The 6,000-nt window shown below is 35.9% G+C and overlaps 1 long non-coding RNA gene across 1 annotated transcript in view; it reads left to right on the forward strand.

Moving 5' to 3' along the window:
• Positions 1–2,529, forward strand: part of LOC137636526 (uncharacterized) — a 45,151-nt gene extending 42,622 nt beyond the window's left edge. The window contains exon 4 of the long non-coding RNA XR_011043132.1: positions 1,016–2,529. This is a non-coding gene — a long non-coding RNA (uncharacterized lncRNA). The remainder of the gene's footprint in view (positions 1–1,015) is intronic.
• Positions 2,530–6,000: the final 3,471 nt, after the last annotated feature.

Consider the following 6,000-nt stretch of genomic DNA (forward strand, 5'->3'; position numbering starts at 1 on the left):
CCGGAACGGCCAGCCGTTGGAGAAGCCCCAAGTTGCACCATGCGTCTTATAGTTTCGGGTTTATGGACTTTTGCGTGACAGTGCTGGTAGTGTCAACCTGAACGTAGACCTCCAAGCTTAACACAGGACACTTGACTTTTCTTGGAAGAACAACGTGGTCATGTAAAAATGTCAATGTTTCTGAATTATGTGAAATAAGGGTTGTAGTACTCAAATGTCAGCCCATGACTGTAATGAGGAATTTTTTTATTTAACATAGTTTAAACCTCTCATAAATGTCGGCCATGACTGAAATTAGTTTATTTGAAATGAACTGAAGTGTATTTTTAATGATGGAAATGAAAACGCTCTAATGAGGAATTTTTTAACATAGTCAGTTTAAACCCCTCATAAATGTCGGCCATGACTGAAATGAATTTATTTGAAATAAACTGAAGTGCATTTTTAATGATGGAAATGAAAACGCTATAAAACAGGTGATTCAATTATATCTGAATTTTGATTGACCAATACAAGGTGAGGCTTAGTCAAATCTTGATACTGAAAAACATCAAACAACTTAGAAAAATGACATAGTGTATTTACTGTAATTTCATTATTTTATCTCTGTTATTATGCATTTGCACATTATAAGGATGAGTCTCTTATTATAATGTTGAAGGATTGTGTTATTTATAGGAACAAATCTTTTAAGTTGCACTATTCACCTTAACCGCGCCACAAGGTCTGTTTACCTCATTAAAAGCTTAATGGCCATTCTAGCTTAGCTTAAATTATACTCATATTAGGTTAGGAAAAATACAAATGATTAAAAGATTTTTTTATTTTTTATCTTAATTGGTTATTAAATTTTTTATAAATATAGTATCCTCTTGATTTCATATGAAAATACTGTACCTTACTTCTGTTAAACGATTGGTATCTACCCTGAATATTAATAAAAAAAGAGATTAATTTTTATTTATTGTAGGTATGCATTGCCAGTTCAAAACTAATTTATATTTTTCTTCCGTAGATTGGCGAAGGGCGTCGAGAATGCCTGAATCAGCATTTCTTGTTGGCCGTGTATAACTAAGTCAATGTTTGTTTGTTCCAACACCACAACAAATACAAATATAGGGAGAACATGTCTTCAGAACTGGCAGAGCCATTAATTGATGACAGGCGGTGAACGCAGGCGAGTAGCGTCAACTGTCGAAAGCTCTTCACTTTTGTCTTCGACTTCACTGAGTACAGACGCATGATTTAAAGGTTTAAAGGTCGCTCATGAATGGCAGAGGCAAAGGACAGTGACATTGCCCTAGCAATCAGGACAATGCCCTAGAGACTGACCATATATTATATGATCAGCGCCCAAGCCTCCTCTCCACCCAAGCTAGGACCAGGGAGGACCAGGCAGTGGCTGCTGATGACTCAGCAGATAGACCTATAGGCTCCCCCAAACCCCCCAACCTTAGCTCACAAGGATGGTAAGGTTGCAGACCCTAATGGCACTAACGAGTCTGAGCGGGACTCGAACCCACGACTGGCAAACACCAGGCAGAGACGTTACCAATCAGGCCACAGCAATCGTCCCTTTGTGCTTATTGTAGGTTTGTAGATGTTTATATTGACCAGTCTTTTGAGTGTCGTATTTGTATAAAAGTGGGTAGGTAGGTTCGTTGGCCAAGGCACCAGCCACCCATTGAGGTACAGTACTACGTACTGCTAAAGAGCAATCGAGTCCTTTGACTGGCCAGATAGTACAGTAATAACATTGGAACCCCATCTGGTTATTACTCATTTCCCTTTGCCTACACATACTGTACACTAACAGTCTGGCCTATTCTTTACACATTATCCTTTTTCCTTTACCACCTGACAACACTAAGGTAACTGAAAAATTCTTCACTCAAGTGGTTAACTACTCCACTGTAATTGTTCAGTGGCTAGTTCCCATATAGTAAGCGTAACAGAGACGCTTTAGCTACGGTAAGCAGCTTTTCTAGGACACTCCAACATCGAACTGTTGTTCTTTAGTCTGGGTAGTGCCACAGCCTCTGTACCATGGTCTTGCTCTGTCTTGGATTAGAGTTCTCTTGCTTGAGGGTACATTCACGCACACTGTTCTATCTGTTTCTTTATTTCCTTTTCTCACTGGGCTTTTTTTTACCTTTTGGAGCCCATGGGCTCAAAGGATCCTGTTTTCCCAACTTGAGTTGTAGGTTAGGTAGTAATAATAATAATTGTTAAAAAGTTTTCCTTGATATAGGGACAGTATACTGAATACCTATTTTATCAAACATTATCATTGTTGAATTACTCAGCAGGTATAACAATAATTTAACCAATTTGTTCTTACCAGGAAATTGCACCAAGATGAGCAAAGAAAAAAAGTTATAATTTTTTACTTCAATTGTTCTTTAAAAGCAATGGATTGTATAAATCTTACTTCAATTACTCTTTACCATCAACTAATATTTAATTTCAATTATAATAGTAGTTCCTGTGCATATACAGTACAAGCCTTTAGCCCTTTAAAATAGGGAAAGGCCTGTCTGCCAGTTGGAAGCCTTTCACTTTTGGGTTTGGCCGCAATGAGTATTGACTTACTGTTGCTCCATAACCAAGGCCTTCATCTTTTTCATTTTCTTCACAGAAAGTAAATACTGGCAGTTGGTGTCTGTGATAAATGAAAAGGTTGGATGCTACAACCAGTTTATGGCAAAACTGGCTGTTGATTCACACACACTGTGTTCGCAGGCGTACGTTTTGAAGGGGAAAATGAGAGCCAAGTCTTATGCAGTGTCTGTTTTGGCGACGCCTAAGAACATAACGATGAAGTCTTTTACCTCTTTCTTTCCCTCATCGAGTTTGACTGCTTTCGTGTATATGCCCCTGGCTCTGTCACTGGGATTCTCCTGCAATCTCCATTGGCGTGTTTTTAGGGTTCTGGTGGTGTGTCGGGTTCCCCCCTATTGATTGACGTACCCTATAGAAGGGTAAGAAACATGTATGTTGCTGTGCAGATGGGTAACAATGAGGCTTGGGCCTCCTAGGGTATGGCAGGTAGTTTAAGGGAGCTGGTAGCTCACCCACTGTTTTCCCGGTACCAGTGTCTCTTGTGATAGAGGGCGTAGGTGAGGTGACCCCAGTGATTATTCTCCATTATCCATTCTGTGAGGGTTGTGTGTTGCTTAAGCACTGGTAGGGCCAAGAAGGAGCTGTCAAGGAACACGATCTCTTATGGCTTCTTAATATCTGTAAAGCGTACACCTCGATCTCTGAATGTTGAGGTACCAGCTAAGACCAGGACTCTGAAGTCATGGGCATAGACCCCACCTTGCCTTTAAAGAGGAATCTCCCAGTCAGCCAGGTGTTGAAAGCTGGGGTATGCGAATGCTAAACAACCTTCACGGTCTTCTGCCAACAGGTGTATACCCACAAATCACGACACTTTTGTGCTTGGCTGTTCATGTAGTTGCATAGCCAGCCCATCTCCCACACGGGACTGGAAGCATATTATCTATGGTAATGTGTGGATGCAAGTCTGGAATGAAAGGTAAAATGACTGGCTCTTCTCCATGTTTTCTTTACCTTCTCTTGGGGGGACGAAGTGATCAAATTATCACTTGATGAAGCTGACTTGATGCCTGTAAGTTTACACTTCTGAGCACCATTTTTTAGATTCATGAGATCCTCCTTAGGCAAGGGGGAAGATAGTGGAATATACACCAACCCAATTATCATACAGCAAGTATACTATATTATTCTGGACCCCATTCTCCTTAGGGGAAAAGTATCCCGCCTTTGACTACCTACTAATCTTGTACAGTATATTCATCCATATGATGCAGACTGACATTTCCAGGAAAAAAACAAAGGAACAATCGGCTTGGTTTTATGGTGAATTTCAACAAACCAATCCTTGAATCTCATTTTAAAGATTGCTAAAGACATTTGCTCAAGTTCATATAGCTAGGAAAAATACATATTACTTTTAAAAACTTTATATAAATTTCTTTTTTACTCTTATTTCAATAGAATCTAATATTCTATGCAGTGGATAATAGGATAATATGTGGATATTTAGTTGTCATTTGAAATAAATTTTGGGGGATACCAGAGTACACCATTTATTTTTTTCTAATTTTCTTTTTCCCTTTAAAGTAATGATTATTTTTTTAAGAATATAAGGGACTGTGGAGACCTTAGATTACTTTTTCTTAGCTTTGCATAATGGAAGAAATCTGTTCATGATTTTGATTTACTTTAGAAAATAGGCTTTGTAACTGGTTCTGTACATGTTAAATGAATTTTGACTTGAATGATGTATGCTAATCTGTTAAATTTTCCCCTACAGAGGTTTACCATGCCGAGGCGTTGAAAAAAATGAGCTTTATTCAACGTAGATGATAAACAGAGGATAAAAAGAAAGAACTGCTTCTATGGGGTCACAAATCCCCAACATTGATTCCTTACAAAAGCAGCAAATTGGTGAGTACAGTAGTTAAAATGATAAACTTCACAGCCATTTATTTAACCTATTTTTTCTCTTTTCTTCGTAGTAGTGTAAAAAAAAAAAAAAAAAAAAAAATTATTCGCTATGATGATCCCATTGTCCTCTGATGGTTCGAAAAGTGGATTCGTCAGTAGTCAAAAAGCCTACGACTGTCTTCCTCAGTGACACTCATCCGTAGTACTCTGATTATTGTTCTCCCTTTACAGTTTTCTCTCTTACTTGGATTTTATGGCTCATTCTTAGTCTTTACTCTGCATCAGGTTATTTTTGTCATACTTGAAATAGATGAAATCAAAAGTTTATTTAGTTGTTGACTCTTTGCCATGGAAAACTTTTCACTTTTTAGATGTCGACTATGTTGGACCCACATTGTTTGATTTTATCTGGTTTTAATTGCAAGTCTTAAATTGGTTTCTGATTTTATTGTGATTTTAATTGTTTCTTTTAAACTGGTTTCTGATTTTATAGTCTAAAACAAATTGGTTGTTTTATTCTGATGTCTGATTTTATCTGGTTGGTTTCTGCTGTTTTAAAATAATTTCCGATATAGTCAAGAAATAGGTTTCCTGTATAAATTGGTTCCTGATTCTGTTGTTTCTGCTGTTTTAATTTTAAATCTGTTTCTGTTCTGAGGTTTCTGCTGTTTTTACTTGGTTTCGGATTTTAAAACACTGAATTGGTTTCCAATTTTATATTTTTTTCTGACCTTGTTGTAGAAATAACTTTGTTTTGGGTCTTAAAACAAAACAGGTTTGTTTTCCTAACCTTGAACTATCTTATATTTCGGATTTTAAAACACTGAATTGGTTTCCAATTTTATATTTTTTTCTGACCTTGTTGTAGAAATAACTTTGTTTTGGGTCTTAAAACAAAACAGGTTTGTTTTCCTAACCTTGAACTATCTTATATTTCGGATTTTAAAACACTGAATTGGTTTCCAATTTTATATTTTTTTCTGACCTTGTTGTAGAAATAACTTTGTTTTGGGTCTTAAAACAAAACAGGTTTGTTTTCCTAACCTTGAACTATCTTATAGTTTTCAGTATTAAACTATTTCTTAGTTTGTTTTACTTTGAAAATTATTTTGGGTCTTGAAACAAAACAGGTTTGTTTTCCTAACCTTGAACTATCTTATAGTTTTCAGTATTAAACTATTTCTTAGTTTGTTTTACTTTGAAAATTATTTTGGGTCTTTTGAGTTTTATAGGATTTTAATTGTTTCATGAAAATTATTTTGAGTTTTATAGGATTTTAATTGTTTCATGTTTACAATTTTGTTTTATCCAGTTATTTTTTGGCAACTTGAAATCCAAGTTTGTAACCTAATTTACTAATGGTTCTATTCTCACCTTTTGATTCTATAATTTGTGTGTTTTGCTTTTATTTGAACAATAATTTTAACATATATAGTCTTTTGCTAGAAATTATTCCTAAATTATTATTTACAGATAAAAATATTTTTAATTTTAACATGTAAAACAAAATAGAAATTATTCTTA

This window comes from Palaemon carinicauda, unplaced genomic scaffold (genome assembly GCF_036898095.1).
Source record: "Palaemon carinicauda isolate YSFRI2023 unplaced genomic scaffold, ASM3689809v2 scaffold32, whole genome shotgun sequence".
Classification (NCBI taxonomy): Eukaryota; Metazoa; Arthropoda; class Malacostraca; order Decapoda; family Palaemonidae; genus Palaemon; species Palaemon carinicauda.